This window comes from Struthio camelus, chromosome 1, assembly GCF_040807025.1.
Source record: "Struthio camelus isolate bStrCam1 chromosome 1, bStrCam1.hap1, whole genome shotgun sequence".
NCBI lineage: Eukaryota > Metazoa > Chordata > Aves > Struthioniformes > Struthionidae > Struthio > Struthio camelus.
This window is the reverse complement of record NC_090942.1, coordinates 66098994-66117748: the sequence shown is the minus strand read 5'-3', so window position 1 is coordinate 66117748 and position 18755 is coordinate 66098994.

Here is an 18755-nt window from a genome sequence, read left to right as displayed (position 1 = left end):
TTCATTTCCTTCCAGGTGTGCGCTCAGCAGAGGTCAGTCTATTAAAGGATTTCTATCAGCTACTGTCAAATCAGAAATGAGAAGTGTTAATAGTGAGAATTGCAATCCTTTTTTCCGCTGGCTATGAATCAGTGCTCTAGGCTTGTTTACTGAGTTGCAGAGTATTGGCAAAATGCTGCCATTATGTCCAAGGAATTTTTTTTTTTTAAATAACTACCCTGCACCCACTGTAGATGCTTAACTGCACTTCCTCTGGACTGAGATAATCTGTGCTGTGAAACATCTCACAGTTTAAAAACTAGAGTGGTGGGAGCCTCTCAGTCAAAGATAATGGTTAGGCAAAAAGGGGCAAGATGACAAAATTGCATAGGACCGGAGCTGAATCAAAAGCTCTATCTGGCCTCACTCTTTTCTTTGCCCTGGTGTTCCCATTCTTACAGTACTCCATACCTGGCCCATATATGCCTCCTCAAAGCACCAACTGCTCTCCCACATCCCCATGGTCACTCCTGGCAGGTTCCTTTTAGCCACTGTTCCCACAGACCCCCCAGGCCCTTTTCCTGAACTGCAGCAGCAGCTGTAGTCAACAAGGCTCAGCTCCAGCTGCCTCCACTCAGTGCTCCCCAAGGTAGGGACCAGGAGGAGGGAGTCACTTTGCTGCAACACAGCATAAGATAAAAGTAAAGGCACTCTTCCTACATTTTTCCAGACCTATGAAGTTAACCTATAGGCTAAGCTTTGAGGTTATAATTAAGACCTTGAAAAATGGTGCCTGATTATCTGCCATTGTATGTAAGGCAGGGATAGCACTGAAGAACGTATTATAAATTAGTATATTCTACCCTTTGAAGGACAGATCAGAGTCTAGGCTAGGAGAGAGATCAGCTTTCTCTCACCTAATTTCATCTGCCTACAACATGGATATCTGTAGGTGAACTAGGCACTTCAGACTCCCTGTAGAGTCAGGAGGGAAAACACAGGCGCCTTCAGAGTACCAGTCCTCTAAATAGTTTCAGATGCCTCCTTGAGGATGAGGTAGAGAGTACCGCAAAGCCTCCCACTGCTCCTCACTGACTACAAAGGAGGCCTAGAGCGATGCTATGTGACAAGTTGTTCTTTCCGTTCAGAGATCTGTTAATCAAAGGTGAACAGTTCAAATGAAAAGGAGAAATGAAAATGAAAAGAGAAGAAAGGTTTTCAGAAGAGCCTGGAACTATCATCCTCATACGCAGTTTTCAGGAGCTGAACGACTGCTAGAAGTAGCACTTCCTTGTTTGGTGATGCTGACGAGAAGAAAGTCTGGCTCCACCACTAGCAGCACTAATGGCTCTGAGTGTGTGGCAATAAGGGAAGATGGAGCCCAGAGGACAAGTGCTAGAGTGCTTGGTCCCCTGGAGACATGCTGAATGTGAAAGACAGGGAAAGTAGTGTCTGTCTGGGGAGCCAAACCTGGATAAATAGAAACTGTAGCTGATGAAGAGTGGTAACTAATGCCTTGATGGCTCCTCATATAGTGAGGCAGAAGTCGGGCACATGCTTGCAGGAACGTTGCAAAGAGTCTCTGGGCCAAGGTGACTCCCGAGTGAATTCCTGCCTCCCGAGTGCGAGAGTCTGGAATAACTTAGGAGAAAGAGGAGCTCCCACAGCAGCTTCTGATTAAGAAACTGGGTGTGATAAAAGCTGAAGAGAAACTTGGCTTCTATGTGCCATCTGGAAAGGCAGCAACTGAGAAGACAGACAGGAGATATTTTTCCAGCAGTAAACTCAATTGCTGTTCCAGCTGGTGGGAGAAGAAAGTCACAATATAGTCACAGAGGGTCTGTGTCCCTATGTATTCTATGATATCTAAATGTTATTTAGAACATGCTCCCTTCTGCAAAAAGAAAAAGGTACAGAATTACAGGGGCAAATAAGCTTAAACTTTACTTTCACAAATGCAGATAGTTTTCTGCAGAGCTCCCTCTTCATCATGTCTCTGCTCCCCACCCTGCTAGCGTCACCCGTAAAATATTATCTGGCTGCCTAAATATGTCAACAGTTATAACTGCAGCTAGCACTGAACTAGAGATCTGAATAAGGAAGCAAGTCAAGAGTATTGCCTGAACAAATATCCCTCTACTGAGAGGCATCTGAACAGCATGAAAGGATAAAGTAAGAAGGCGGCACCGTCCTGGTGCAGTCCCACAGTCTTACGAAGTTAATTTCAGAATGACACCACCACTTGATGATGTCCGCATCTGATGCGGAGTGATGACTTAAACTGCCCGGTTTGACTAGGGCTTTGCATATTGTAGGCTGGAAGCTCTCTTCCTAACTCTGGAAGAGAATATTTCTTAGACTCAAACCAATACTTTCTTAGGAATATAGCAGTCTCTTCCATTGCCTGTTTATCAGGCATACCCAGCAGATAATGCAGAAAAACAGGCCAACTGGAGCCATAGTATTAATAGCTGTAAAGAAAAGAACATTACCATGCCTAATACAGTCATAGATGGCCTGCTTGTAGCACAGCAATCCTTCCATCTTAGTCCAGGTAGTAAAATAAGTCCTCTGTCTCAACAGAAAGCATACCACATAATAATCAGGATCTTCTACTTCCTTTCCAGGGGCAAGTTCCATCACAGAAATAAGTTTCCACTTTTCCTGGCTGTTTAAAATCAGCAGCTCTTCTTAGATTGAAAGAAAAAGTTTATAACATATTTCTCTATTCCTACATCCATTGCTTTCCTGCTGAACTTGATTCCCTCTGCTCCATTTCCTCTCCTAAGGTGTCTCTAAGAGCCCCCACAGACACAGTAGCTTGCAGCAAAGCCCTTTCTGGAACAATTACCCCGTTTCCCTCCCACCACCACTGTCCCAGTGCCTGTTAAATCTCAGCAGTTAGGACTTGTCAGGCTGCACTAGAACTTTGCATAGCTCAGTTTGAAAGAAGCCAGACAAAGTGAAAAGGAAAGGAATTTTTTCCAACTTCTCTCTTTTGACAAGCTGATGGTTTTATATGGAAAAAAGATGAGAACATGATGATTTTTTTCAAAAACAAAGTAATAATTAGAATGAATGAAAGAGAGGAGGTTGTAGCAATAGACTTTAATCACGTGATAACTGAGAGGCAATGAATCACTGCTGGCATGTGTTGTGACAGAATCTTTGGACTGTGCTAGAAAGTCTTACATTAAAAACCTTGTGTACCCCTCCAAGTTGCTTGGTGATGTATTGGGCACACTGGCTATTCTCAGACAAAGCTGAGGGCAGCTCAAATGTTTTTAAGACTCTGTAAATCTCATTGGCTACCCTGCAAGTGCACACATTCACCAGAGCTTTAAATATGACCCTGGAAGGGCAAAGTGGAAGGCAGGTTTGTGGCAGGGTGCCCTCCTCAACTGTCACAGCTCCAAGTTCCTCCATACACTCAAGTCCAACAAGCCAAACACCCTGTCTTCCTTACCCCAGCCAAGAGGCCTTCTCTACCATGATTAATTGCAGAAGCTTTTGTGATAGCTTCTCTTGTCTTACTCCTATGGTCTTGCTTTTAAATTGTTGCTAATAGCTGTGGCTGCTGTTTCTCCAACATCTTTGAAATCTTTACAGTATCCCAAAACTCGCGTTGTCCTATTCCTACTGCCAAATCCTTTTATTGCTGCTTTTGTTGGCTGAAATTACACTTTGATTCAGTCATCTACATTTAGCAGATGTCTACACTGCAGTGGACTACAACATCTCAAGTGACCTCTAAACCATCTAGCCCAGACACTGAAAGCAGTCCCACTGTTATAAACTAAGACACACAGTAAATTAATCCATGAAGAACTGTAGCTGAAGAAATTCTAGATTCTGTGGCCAGTCCATGAGATGCCATAATTAAAACCGCTTCAGTTATCTATGATATTTCTAACATGCAAAATAAATATAACCATAGTTTACTGAGGAGCAGCGCACACACACATACATATACACACACACTCCTTCTGTGCACCTTACTTTGAAATAATCAAAAATTCACTATAATGTTAGAGCTGAAGAACTAAAAACATTAAATGAGAAATGTTTTGAATTTATGGCTGATTTCACACTGCTTTGGGATTATAATTTCTTAATTTTGTGTCTGGCAGTTGTTTAAATTCTCATCTGTGAGGCTGCTTGTAGCTTCACCACAAAAAGGTCTTACAGTAGGAAATATGACACTTGCACAGCACCAAAGTCACCAGCAGCAGAATGACAGGAGCTTTAATGAAAAACAATAGCAAAACAATAAGAACCAATCTACCCCTGTCAAACTGCCATGTTCAGCCAGTTTGTGGTTAGCAGGGCTCTGAAAAGGACTAGCTGAAGTTGTGACTAGGTGGCATTCTGTCTCCAGATAAAGGAAGTAGATGTGCTGAATTTCTTTGTACTCTGCGATGCCGAGTTTCCCTTCTTTCATAATTCATTTAATTTATGTTGTTGAAAACAGGATGTGGAGAATGAGAGGGAAGAAACTGGTTGAAAAAAGACACACGTATACACCTCGTTCTTCCCTTCTTCGGTCAGTCCAATTTGGTTTATTTTATCTTGACTGTAGGAAAGGATAAAACAGCCTGCCTTACGACTCATGTAAACATTATTAGCAGAAATGGGTTGGTTTGCTTTTCCCTTCACAATTGAAGGCTACAAGCTATTAACATCAGCTGTCATTTTTAAAAAGGCAGAATATCAGCTGTATCTAACAGTTGCCACCGGCAAATCCAGGCTTCAATATCACTCTGGAAAAAGAACTGTAAGCAGCAATATTGCAAGACTGGTCTAATCCTAGCTGAGGAAACAGCACCAACACCATCCCTATTTCTCCCCTTCTCCCCTCAATCCATGGAATTCATATCATTGCTTTCAAAACACAGATTTCCTGATTTCATGACTTTTAAAGTGCTTTCAAAGTTTACTTCTTGTTAGCAACACACAGCTTTATGATAGAAAAGTCCTAAAAAGCACTTGCCGACCCAAATATGTTCAGTTCCTGTAAGTCAGCTTGGTTCCACTGCAGTCCACGAAGTAATGCTAGCACAAACCAGCCAGAAACTGGTCCACGCTGCAGATTTCCACAGCTCTGCTCTATTCTTCCCCCTTAACATCACTCCACACTCACATGCTCTCCGAAGGCTACCCACTCAGCTAGTGAGCTCTCATAGCATGAGCTGCATGCTCTGCTGGTCTCACTCACAGATCTCCTCTTCAGATCAGGTTCATTCATCTGATTGATTCACCTGAGGCACAGCCTGGCCTTTAGAGCTAATGTGCTGTGATGGGAGCCAGTAGTTTCTTTTGTTTTGCATGTCTCACCTGGACCCAGGCTCGATTCTGCACTCTCCCTGACAGCACCAAGCATCCTTTTCTTCATAAGAGGTTCCAGATTTGTGTCCCCACTGGTATCTGAGCCTCGGTTTTAATTCTCAGTATTAGAGAATATAAAAATATTTGCTCTTTTCCAGCAAAAAGAATACAAATCTGCTTGACATCACTCAGCATTGCTTGACAACAAGAGCTGGAAGCTTTGTTTTTACCCTATGTTAAAACTACATGAAAAGAGCTGAAAACAGAGGTACTGCCATGGCAATTGTAGCAGGTTGGATTTGCCTGCACTTTGAGATGCACCCCTCTAGCAGAAGTTTTATTAACATCGTCAGGAAAATGGATCACCTCCGTGTACTCTATACTAGCCAAAAGATATTTCAGTGAAAAAATGGTTAGGCCTTTTTCCTCCAATCCTTTTATTTCTTCTACAAATTCATTTGGTGGAGAGGCATTTAGTTTTAGTTCTCCTGAAGGTGTGCTGAACCTAAGTGAAACAGCATGCTTCAGGTTTCTGAAGCATTATATTAAAGGGTTTCTGACACCAGTGCTCAGCAGAGAGAAAGAAAGCCTCAAAAGGTTTGGCTGAAATAATTTCTGGCTTCCTTACCCTGTACCATGAGGGGAAATGCATTTGAGGAAACTCTGCTGAGCAACAGCTGCAAAATAAGATGAAGCTTTAAAATTACTCCAGAACAACTCCCCTGAGAAAGTATTTCTGGAGTATCACTTTTATCCCAGAATATTTACTGCTTGACCAAAGTGGATTTTCTGTAGTTAGTTTTTAATAGATTTATGCCGTTCCTCTGTTTTGGAATAAATATTGTACAAATGCTTTTTTCTTGATAGCTGTTCTGGTCAACCACCCCACACAACCCTGAGAAAGGATAAATCACTGCAAGAGGGAACTGTGGTCAGATCATTCCAGAGGGAAGCTAGGTTTTGGAAGAAGGTCCACTCCAGGATTTTTTTTCCTCCTCTTTGCTACCCTTTACTGAAAACTTTCAAATCAGAAAGTGTTTGCTGGATAGTTTCCACCGCCTTGCTGCCAAGCTAGTAATTGATTCTACCACCTCATTAACTAATCCATTTCCAAATTAAATATGGACTGGATTCAACAGCCACATAAGCAGGAAAGGGTAAAGAAGGCCAGCGTAATGGAAGTGTAGTTGTTTTTGGTGTGATGTAATGTCAGTAAACACTCTACATTAATTAGTATTTCAGAGCAGGTTGTCTGCTTTTCTACATAACTGCTTGTACAGGATGTTAAGTGACATAGGAATATATACAGAGAAAGCTTTTTGGTCAATCCTCCAATGTAAACATCAGAATTAACGATATTTGGATGGGAAAACGATGCTGAATAAAATAAAGTGTCTGTGCCAATAGTGTGCTTTCTTTACTTAATCCTCAAATTAAATTTGTCACTACATAGTTAAGGTTTTATAAGCACAATATAATCATTTGCAGTGATGTTTTTCCCCAACACTCTCTCAGTCCTCACTTGATTTTTCAGTAAAGGCAGCAAGGGACACAATTGAGCCAGAGGCAAAAATTGGTTGGGCGACATCCCCTTACAAGACAGTAAGTGTGATGGGAATACGTGGAGCAGTAAGAGCTCCAGATGCAGGTGCTGCTGGGCTGGGGAGCGCTGGCAGGGATGAAAGTGAGCATGAAGGCATCCCAGCCAGAAATCGCTCTAAAGAGTGATCTTGAAAAGCACTCCAGCTTCCACAGTGGGCCAGAGGCCTCTTTTAAAGGGAGATGTTGCATGTCGCAGACAGTATCAAGATGACAGGAAGCTGGTGTTTCAAATAGCTACACAGCAGACACAGCCCCAAGGGTACCAACCTCATCTACTCCACCTAGCAGATGACTTATTTCTAGTCTCTCTTGGGGAGAAGATGTAGCAGTTTTGTTGAAAAATCCAGTCAGCCCTTGGTCTTCCTGCCAAAAGGCTGGGACCAGCCTTTCACCAAACTGACTTCATGTCAATGTGGTTTATAGAAGCAGGCCATCCCAACAAGAAAGATGGATAAATGCAAAAAAGTGTTTTCACAGCTACATAACAGAAAGGACTAATTCATGGAGTGCACCTCTCGTTGAAAATTACACAGCAGTTTAAGAAATTGAAGTAATGGAGGGGAAGAATCAGCAATAATGTGTTCAAGGCCTCAGTCACAAAAGTAGGCAGCAGTCAATTCATTTCACTATCAGTTAAAAATGTGTCTTTTGATCAAATTCACTTGCATTGTAAGCCAGCTATATTTAAGTAGTGACTGAAGAGGAATGCTTCAAGCTATTACTAGTCCCACTGAACCACCTAGAGTTTTCCACTTTCCCAGAAAGCTCATGTTCTCTTCAGCAATATATATAGAGTAATAAAATTTTACTGTTTGCTCATGGGATCGTAGCATGTTCCAGCCCCTGTCAGCAACGGCTGGTTAGCATTCAAAATATACTCCATCACTTTATAAAAATCAGTACAAGCTCAAATTATAAATACACTACACGAAAAAATAGAAAAATACATTCCCTAGGCAGAAAGACAATCTTCCAGACTGTATTTCAGAGTAGGCAGAATAATTAACATGCAGGGGTGTTCACCTGCTATTGAAACTTTCCAGCTTACAAGAACTGAAATAAAGCATTTCATAACTCACCAAAATATCTGAGGGTGTAATTCCTCAGATTGTCAGGCTCCCATGTAGCTCTGTGGAAGTGTAGCCAAAAGCAGAAAGTCAAACCCAGATAAAAAACAAACTCTCAGGAAAGCAAGTGTAAAGTGTCTTCCACTAATAATAATAATAATTCAGACTATAATATCTGAAATCACTCTGAACACAGAGATTCCCTTTTTCTGTTAGTTTTCCACAGAGTCTAGCCATGCAGTTTGCTGGCAAAAATATCAGAATAGCTCGTTTATGTCAGTTTTTAGATTGTCAATTGTTAATACTCCTGCCAGTGAGGCAATTTTTATAGTGTCACAGAACCACTTACAGGATAGAGAAACAGCTCATGACATACTGCATGTGTTCAGCAGAGAAACAATCAGTGCAGCTGAAGACTTCACACAGTAAATTCCTGCAGGAGGACGCTTGCACTTAACTTCAAATTATGAATCCCTCACTGACATGCTCTAACAGCACATTTTAAATAGAAAAACATAACTCGAGCACACAAGAAGCTGTTTAAAGACAACAGAGGTATAGAAGAGCAGAACAACTGTTCCAAACCTGTGGCAAGGTCTCTGCAGGACAATGCTCCCTCATGCCCTTGTAAGAGGTATAGACAGTGCAAAGGGGTAGCCAAAGCCCTCACCTTAGCACCCTGTGGGCTGCAGGACACTCCACCAATGCAAAGGTCCTTCTCAGACCTACCCGCACTTTTTGTTCTTCTCGATCCCCATTTCACTATGCTCCTTGACCCCAGGTTGCTGTTGCAAGAAAACAGAAGAAAAGCTGTTTATTAAAAATTATGGTACAGGGCTCAATGGGCTTATAGTTAAATACGGGAAACATTACAGAAAAGATGAGGACAGACACGTTCTGTCAGAGTTGCAGTCCAGCTAGCTCTGTGTGTTGCCTCTAACTAGCCAAAATACTTTGTGTCCTCTTCTCTTCTTTAAGATCATTGCCCCACAATATCCTCAGTTTATATGCTATTTTCCCCCCTTTCTGCCCTAGAGGGGATGGGACTGTGAAGTTTTTAGGGAGTCAAGCCATAGCAGAAGCCAATATAGACAGTGGCCAGCAGCACCTGGAAAAGAATAAGGACAGGGCAAGTTTGAAGATATCTCAGGTGCCAATTCGTGTCTAATTGGAAGTTAGACACCTAGACAGGTTGCCAGTTGCACCCTGCAGACTAATTAGGTCAGAAGAGGTAACTTTTCTTTTAGCAGTCCTGAGTGGACATTTTTTTCCTCTCTGAACTTGTCCAGTCACTTTTTGAACCTGTGTAAACTTCCAGCAGCCATACGGCCTCACCAGAAGGGGTCCCACAACTTAACCACATGTTAAGTTCACAAGAAAATAAATGTTGAAATGTAAATACAGGGTATCAAAAAATATATTTAGATGTAGACCATATACCTATACTGTCAGGGAGCAGCAAGGGCCAGCAGCTCCCTGGGGCCAGTGTCAGGGAGGATCCCAGCAGGCAGGACTGACAGCCCCAGGCTGGGCTGGGGCAGGCCAGGGGGGTCCAGGGAGGGCTCTTGGTGCCCTCAGGGCTCTGAGGGCAGCCTCCCTCCCAACACCTCACAGAGGTCCCAGCTTCAAGGGCACTCATAACAGAGCAATTTAATTGCTATGGGGCATCAGTAGGCTCTTTCAGGGGACAGGGACTCAGGAAAGGGACAGGACATAGAAGACATGAGGCTTAGGGTGGGCAGGATCAGGCCACCCCCCAAAAAGCCCAGAGACGTCTATCAGTGCACAGCACAGCCACCTGTCCCTAAGAGACAGGGAAGCAGAGCAACACCACAGCCAAAGGCAGGGCCCTCTCCCACCACACCTGGGCAAGGGAGCAGGACAGACCCGGATGTGGCAGCCAACATCAGCCAAGGCTCAAGACCCCCAGCAAGCTCCTGATGATGAAGCAGATCCGAGGCTAAGCTGGGATGTCAGCCCTGGGTCAGGGGACAAGTCATCAGCTCATGGCCAGGCAGTGGCACAGCTGAGCTGCAAACTACTGCTCCTCCAACACATCCCATGTGGGATGCCCATGTAGGACTGGGTATAAATAGACCCTTGGGCCCATGGGCAGGGGTGTGGGTAGAGGGCCCAGGTGAGGCTGGTCAGGGCCGTTAAGGCTTACTACTGCCCTCAGGGCCCAGATATATTTATGCATATAAACATTCCCAGGCTGTCTTTCTTTCTATAAATATATATATAAATATACATATATGTCTTTGCAAGTACATATATTTTGCCTATATGCCTAAGCAAGTTGCTTTTTTATCATTTCAGTATCTCTCTTTGCATAAGATGGTGCAAGTCTAGCTGCACCATCTAGGTGCTGGCCAGCTTATAAGGCAGGAAAGCCAGCTGTCCTGTGTTTCTCCTACTGTACAATCTTCTCAGTTTGGGGTAAATGCCTTTCTCTCAGTTCCCCTTCTTTCTTAGATTTTGCTTCCTGCTTCTATGTGTACACAAGCAGAACTGATGAATCCCATTGCACTCCTCTGCCTCATTTAGGTCCCCCCAGCACATACCTTTCAGCTTCTTTGGCTGGAGCAATAGGGTTATATTTCCAGTTGGTCTTCTGATCTAGATGGCAGATACATGTACTGGCAGATACATTTTGGAAGCTAGCAATAACATTCTATGTTTCATACATTATGAAAAAATATGGCATGCATGAGCACTATGTAGAACAGTTGTCTCCAGCGTGTTCTCCACTTTTGCCAAATGGACTCTGGCAAATGGACTCTGTGGGACATCACTAACACAAACAATTGAAAGAGGAATAAGGCATTTTTCCAGGCATGCCTTTGGGACCTTATACCCCATCAGTAGAATCTCCTACTGGCAGGGTAGAGATCCCAGAGTCACAAGAAAGCAAGATTAAGGATTGCAGGCCTGAAAATATCAGCTGCATTTCTCTTCATCATTCCACCTCATTTCCTCACAGTCAGCTCTTCAGAAGGTAGAGAGAAAAGCAATGCCAAATGGTGCTTGTCAACATGCCGCCTCTTGCAGAGCATCCTGCATCCTCTAATGCTGCAGCTGGGTAAAGGAATACACAGGATCAGATCAAATCTAGGCATTCCTCAGAGGGGCAAGAGAAATTATGGGGGAAGCTGTTTGAAATGGAAATAGGGCTCAGGGCTCTTCTAGACCAGCTTTTTGGAAAAGCAGCTAGTCTTAGCTCTTCATTTGCAGGCCTTGTCTTCTTTCCGTTGCCTGGAAAGAAACTGAGATTTCCTTCTAAAATTCTTCAAGAGGCAAAAAGTCAAAGGGGTGCGTGGAAGGTTTATATTTAAAGAAGTCACACAGAAGAAGCAGATAAGTAAGAAAAGCTTTTAGCTACATCCCATGATGGTTGAGTTTGTTTCATTAAGCAGCCTTTTCTAGTGAGTTGAAGGTAACAAGGCAAGCAGCTTAAAGAGGTATATCATGTTATGACAGTGAGCAAGGTATGGAAGTTGTGGAACAGCACCAAGGAACAAGTTAAATTCCCTAAGCTCTTGGTATGACAGCCTGGCACACTCAAGTCTCATTGTATCTTTACAGAGGCAAATGATGCAAAGGAAGTAGAGTTTATTTCAGCCTTTTGTTCCAAGCCCAAAGGTATCTGTTATCCATTTGCTTCCCCATTAAAGTCTCTTGATTCAGGCTGTTGACTGTTTTGAACAGTGGCCTGTCTAATCTTGAGTGCTGTTTTGCAAGCCTACCTGGCAGACTATGAAAATAAACTTCTCAGGAAAAGATGCTTTCTCTGGCAAGAGACCAAGATGTGCACTGCAAGCATTAGATAAAGACAAGCAGGAAGAAAAACTATCCTGTCATCTATACAACTTGTCAGGAGAAACCTCCTTGAAATGCTAGACCAGGCTTGAAAGTTTAATTTTCTTTTGCTTCTTTTTCTCTGTGTTTCACTGTGAATCTGTCACCTTGCTCAGACAGTGTTCATTCAGAAAGTCTCAGTTTTTGTTATTTCCTTGTCTTTTTTTTTCTTGTTGTTCCTTTTACATAATTCTAGTTCACTTCATGGTCTAGCAGTTGTTCCTTTTGTCACTGGGTGGGGGAAAGACTACAAAAGACCAGCCGCACCTACAAATTGCCCAGCTGTGATATCACAACATGACTGAGGCCCAATGCCTTTTTTGAAAATAGAAAGCTATGGTTTCTACCAATGCTCGTTTTGTACTTTCAGCACGACATGCTGCTTAGCATTAAAGAAATTCATACTCTTACACAACCGTTTCTTTCTCCGTGGACAGTGACAAGACATATGTCAGGTTCAAAGATGGCTCTATCTTCTGCTGCATCTATTTCTGATAGGAATCTCTGCGTGTTGCCTCTTTCCTATCCCTTTTTTCATCTCCCATTTGATTCTATTGCTGATTTTGGCCAGCTCTTCTTCCTGCCATCTGGCAAAAAGGCAAGAAAGATCAGAGAGGGATAAAGTTTGCTGGAACCGTTAAAATCTGATATATCTAGTCCTGTCAGAGAATCAGGGACCTGTTGGTTGCCTAGGTCAAAGGCCAGGTCCGATTGCCCAGATGAAGAAAGAATACTCAAATTAGGTCCTCAGAGGAAGGTAGGTCAAAGCCAAAATGGATGACATTTTTCTTGCACAGTATACAAGAATATTAGCATGGAATATCACTAATGTGATCCAGGAATGCAATCTCTTCTACGTGGTATAAGGTATAAAGTATAAGCTTATTAACAACCTTGATTTGTTGCTGTTGCTTGCTTTCTACATGAAAGCTGAGGGGACAGTTACCTTGTAAAGATATTTTTATTTGAGGTGCTAGTCAACGGGCTGGTAACCTTGTGCCAGCAGAAATTATAAGAGTACTAGGAATTAGTGATAACAGGACTAATTCATACTGGAGAACTGAAACCTCTTTATATTAGCCCATTCCTTTAAAGGCACAATGAAAGAAAAATGAAGGGGATGCCATCAGGTTTGCTGAATGGTTTCCCAGTTGCTCATACCTTTTGCTAACTACTGCCTGACATGGCCTGCTCCTGTCCCAGCCAGCTCTGACCTCCACATCACACCTCATATCACATTTGATCAATTTATTGTGGAGCTTTAAATCAGAACTATTGAAAAGATTATCTCAGCTGCTCAGCTTTTCAGCTGTCCCATCTCAGAAGTTTCTGGCACTCTAGGCACTAATTAACAATCCTCCTGGCAGCTGAAAGGCCTAATGCTCTCAGTTCTCAGATACCAGCAAAGCAAAAAGAGGGAGCATTAAGTTTGTTTAGTTTACTATTTGTGGTGGCAGGGGGAGTTTGGTATCTTTAGTTGTATTTGATTCATAAAGAATATGACTATTCTGATTTCCAGGTTTTGGCTTAGATCCTCAAAGATGGATTTAGGCATATAATTAAAGTGTTGCAAAGCTTCAGCAGGTGATTCAGACAAACAAATATGGTGCCTCCAATCCTCACATCACCAGTGAAAGAAGTTAGATCTAGAAAACAGTAAGCACAGAAGTATATCAGAACTCCTCCCTGCTTTGAAGCTGAAGTCTGGCTCACGACTTTGTATCAAGGTCCAGTTCATCTGGACTGATTCCTTCTTAAGGTCCAGCAGCTAGTATTTCCTCCTGGCTTGCTCTATGCCTTCTGAAGTGCCCAGCCAACAGGGAATACGATTGTCAGGGACACAGGTAGAATTAAGGCTGACTGGATGCAACTGTGGGTGCTTCAACACACTTGGGGGAATGGCCCCTTAACTTAGCATGTGCTTTAGCTCCAAAGCTGTAAATTCAGACCATAGCAACAACAGTTAGCACAGCCCTGCCTACTGTATCTGCTACAGAAATGAATAGAGGATTATCTTTTATTTGCTTTGATTGCTAAAGCCATAATTAAAATAAAAATTAAACTCAAAAGTGAGCTCGACCTTTCTTTCCAGAGATGATATGTTTTTGCTTTAAAGCAAAAACAGCACCAACTTGAACCATGTGAAGAAGAATACGGAGAATTCGGTGCCCCTACCCACCAGCTCTAACTCTTGTGCTTAATTCTGTTTTTCTGACGCTCCCTGACAGCGCCTGGCCCCTTTGGAACAACAACACAGCCCGCCAGTTGCAGCCCTATCCTCCTTCCTCTAACACCTCCCGCCTGGCACTGAAAGCACAGAGGAGGAATCTAAATATATGGTTTTGTCCTGGCAGAGGCTCCCACATGCTAGGCATTTGGCTTGGAGTTCTTGTCATTTCAATAGTCGATATGGATGTAGGGGGAAGAACACTGGGCTGACAAGAACAAGCCCATGCCAAACTGAAAGCAAGCAAGGAAATGGGATGTGAATAAGAGGGGCCTGTGGGCACTGTGATAATTTTTTTATGTTTATGTAGCCTGCTTCAACTGAAGATTTAGAAATTTTTGGCCAGATTAGCTTCTCACAGAAAAAAGTGGTTAAGATACCAATTTTAAGACACTGGGGAGATGCTGAACCCCTTGTGGGATCAAGCCCTAAATCTATCAATGGGCAATTCTAGATAAGCAGTGGTCCTGCAGAGCTATTTCCAAACCACCTCCATTCTCGCACCGCAGCCCCTTCCAGTGTTCGCTTGTTTCCAGGAACTATTGGCCTGCTGTTGAGAAATGTAGCTTCGCTGTCATTCCCAGAACAGTCATGAAAGAAGTGGGGCATCAATATCCATTTGCAGATTCATCTCGGGAGAGGAGTTTCCTGTCACACCTGCTGTGTCGCACAAAAGATGCTGACTGCCCTCAAGGCTCCGCTCTCCAAGCACTGCGGGCAGCAGAGCCCTTCTCTCTGCCCCCTTCCTCCCCTCAGCTGAAACATACAACTGAACAAAAGCTGAGATTTTCTCCCTCTGTCTGTCTCTGTCTCCTCTGCCTCAAATCATCGGCGCCATCTGGCACTTTCCACACAGGAGCGACTAAGCAACAGTTGTGCTGGGCCAGAGGAAAGGCCCTTTGGCCTAGAAGTTCCCCCATTCAAACTGTGCAGCCTCCTGGATTGCACCCCAGGATCTCCTCACCAGCCCTACCTGGCAGACACCCTGTACGGTTGGCCTGGGCCTTGCCTCCATGGGTAGCAACAAGCACCCATCCACCTTGTAATGCCTTCACATTGCAATGCTGCCACCTTGTGATCCCTCAACCTTGTGATTGTCTCTTCAGCTCCACCAACCACGGAACTGATGGCAGTACCACTGCTGGGGCCAAGGAGGAGGCAGTTCACTATCCTCTCATGCTCTTGGCCCTGTTCAGGGCCTTGTTATATGGGGAGTCCTCGCTCCCCACTCTTTGACATGAAATGACTGGTTCTGTTAGCCCTGGGACTTTGGATCTGATCAGTAGATGCTACATTACACTGCCTTAGACCTGTCATCTCAAGTTTTTTGGCCCCTACCATCAAAGCTACTAAGAACCCTTACTTTTAAAATGCCTAAATATCTTTGAAGTGCTGGACTTCAGTGTTACAGCTTGCTATCTTAATGGGAGGGCAAGTGACAAGGCGAAACTCAAATCAGACTAATACACTTAATCTCCGTAAGCTCCCTCCGCAGTTAGCAAAAAGAGAGGCCCTTCATGGCATCTTTCAGACTTGCCAAAATAGCCCTTTACTATGAATCACCTTCTGAATAGACTTGTCATGCTCCACTGACTGTAGAGTCTATAGACAATCTCTGAGATTAATCCTCCACCTCAAACGCAGGGATGGTGGGTACTTAGTATTGACAAATTGCTTAGAAGGCTTTGAATCAAAAATGTTAATTGAGTGTGTATTAATGAACTACAGCACAGAGAATAACAATAACTATTGTTGTTATCATTGCTATTAGAAAAGCAATAACAAGTATAGTTCTGGTTTTAAGATTAGAGTGTTTTCCATCTTACCACCTGCTTCAGGGATGTGTGCCATAAAAACCACCAAGTGGTAAGTTGGCTGCCTGTTCTGTTCTTTTTTCCTCTAAGAGCTTGACGTTCTGCCTTTATTGTGCCATCTTTATTGTGACCCTAAAGTTAAGGTTGCAGAGCACTTGCTGTTCTGGGTACACACTGCACTGAAATAAAATATACTGGTCTTTTTCTTCCCAGGCTGGCAGATAGAACACTTGCTTATTTAGGAAGCTTTCCTGATAAGACAGCAAGTAGCGCTGATGATACGCAGACCGATTCAGATTCAACTCCTTACAAAACAGTCCTTATCACAGGGACTGTATGTTTTGTCTTTGCAACACTCAGTTCTGCAGGCTGCTCGATAGACCCCTGCCATCAGGAAAAGACAATAGCAAAGAACACAAATGTTGTGCTTCATTCTCAGCTAAATGGAGACCTGAGTCTGCCATTCCTTGGCTTTTTGCAATGGGAAGTATGCTGCTGAATCAGTAGGACTATCTGCAGCACATAAAGCAGAGTACTTGTGTTAAGTTGTTACAGGACTGAGATACTATGTATTTTAGCATCTTTGTATATTATAACAAGAATTTCAGGACATCCCTCCAGGTTGAAAATGGGCCACTTCACATTCAGAACACATTCCAAACCAAGCCCTGGATTCAAAACAAATCTTATTTAGACAATTTGGCCTCAGAAGACAAGAGGAGGAATCCCTGCGTTTCCTTTCATCCAACTCTACCTCCTGCTCACATTAGGCTATCTCTGGGAAGGGACCTTTCAGCACCTCAGTCTGGACCCTTCTTTGTGCTTTTCTCTGACATGCATACCTAGTCTTCTGTTGTGTTCATCTTTACATTTGGAATTCCTTTCCTGCCCTTCCAAAATCACCTTTTGTCCTCCAAGATTCTTCCCAAAACACACATCCCCACAGAAGTTTGGAGACTATTTACCACAGACACTCCATGCAATTATAAACACCACAGACATTTCCTTTCCTAGATAATCACTTCGTCCCTAAGTTCTGCGTTAGCAATATATGGCCCCTTCATAAAGCAAATCTCCAGTCAGCCACTTCCATCAGACTGATGCCCGCTTTGCACCACCAGGGCAGTACCAGTCACACTTGACAGAGGCTGAGTGTCTAGATAGCATGAGTATCTATGGTGCTACGTAATAAGTAATAGTAATAAAAGAATAAATGCAATACAAAAGCCAGAGCTTCTCAGACAGGAAAAAAAAATATAATTGCCCAGGTGCAGAACTTTTCCAATATCAGCAGTAGGCTTTTAAATCGTGGATCAGGGTAAAAAAAAATAACATATGTAGACTATATTCCAAATTGCAACAGCATGCAGGTTAATAAAGTATCACAGTTAGGCAAAGTTCTTTTCCTTTCCTCTATCCCCAGCAAACACACTTCTCTTTTGCTCCCTCTCCATAGCCTCCAGTAACAAACCCCTACCAACTACTAAATGGATATTAATGCATTAAAAATGTTTTTCAGTTTGGGGAGGGTTTTTTTTGTTTTTTTGTTTTTAAAGAAGGAACCTTTACTGTGTTCTGGTCTTGAGACATATTACCTACTGAACAGGATGAGAATTCGTCACTGACCTTATCAGATCCAAGCTTTCAAGCTTTGCTCCTAGGGTAGAAATGGAGGAAAGCAGCAAATTAAAAGGACTACAATGTAACTAAGAAGACAGAGACTGAATAAATACAAATAAAATTTTTCTTTGCCATGGAGCTAATAGTTTCCTTGGTGATGGTGTAGCAATGGATACTTCTGTAATTCAGGGGACCGAGAAGGGATGGAGATATTTGTGACCTGATTATCCTGTAAAAGAAAGATTGTGGGCGCACTTGTGCGTACATGTGTATTTGTATTTAGTATCGAATCTCTTTGACCACAAGTCACATACACGATGCTCCTAAGAAGTGCTCTCAGAAAACTGTCAAGAGTTTATAACAGAGCTGTGCTTGACTATAAGATTATGGGGTTTTTTTCCTCCATTTGGGTTGCTCTAGGGACAATCACTAGAGGCTGAGCAAGATATCCTCTGAGAGAGGGCCTCTGTTTAGCTAACTTCCCACTTCAACATAAAAGAGGAAAAAGGGGAAAGAATTGAACTATTACTTTGCTGAAATGCTTCATTTTGAAAACAAACAGTTGACTGTGCAAATTCTGCTCTGTGTTCAGGGACTATTAGATGTTGTTCTGCCATCTGCAAGGCAAGGGATGAAGCGATTGTGTCTGTGTGCGCATGCACATGCATGAATATCATGCACTTGAGTACTAATTACAGTTCTACCTTGTGCAAGGCCAGAGGTATTTACAAGATCATGAAATGCAAACAGGTTTTTAACTTCAACTGTCCTTGTGTGTAGGTTGAGCTCTGGGGTTTTACAGGTCTCAAAGTGATCTCTGTACTGCCAGTGGTTATTTTGGTGGGGCCATCTCCTCCTAGTCACTACTGGTGGTCCTTCATGCATGCATAGACCCACTCAGCAAGCAGCCACTCCCAGTAGTGTGGAGCACAGAGACTTGGGCCCCGTCCTGCACCCAGTCCTCTCCACTCCACACCCACCATGTAAAACAAAATGAGGCCACCTAAACGACAGAGATGGCCTCCTAAAACCCTATTTAATGAAGGCCAGAAGAGAGCTGATGTTCAAGTTCTTTGCTAGGCCTACTTATGACTTAGCATTTGAGGACGGAGGTGGGACGGCCAGGTGAAATCAGTAAGCTGTGTGTCCTGCATGAAGGAGCTCTGGGAAGCTGAGCATGAATTGAGACAATCCTCAAGCTGCTCAGACTTACAGTAGAGATCACATAGCTCCCAAGTAAGAACAAAAGTGTCTTGGAACTCC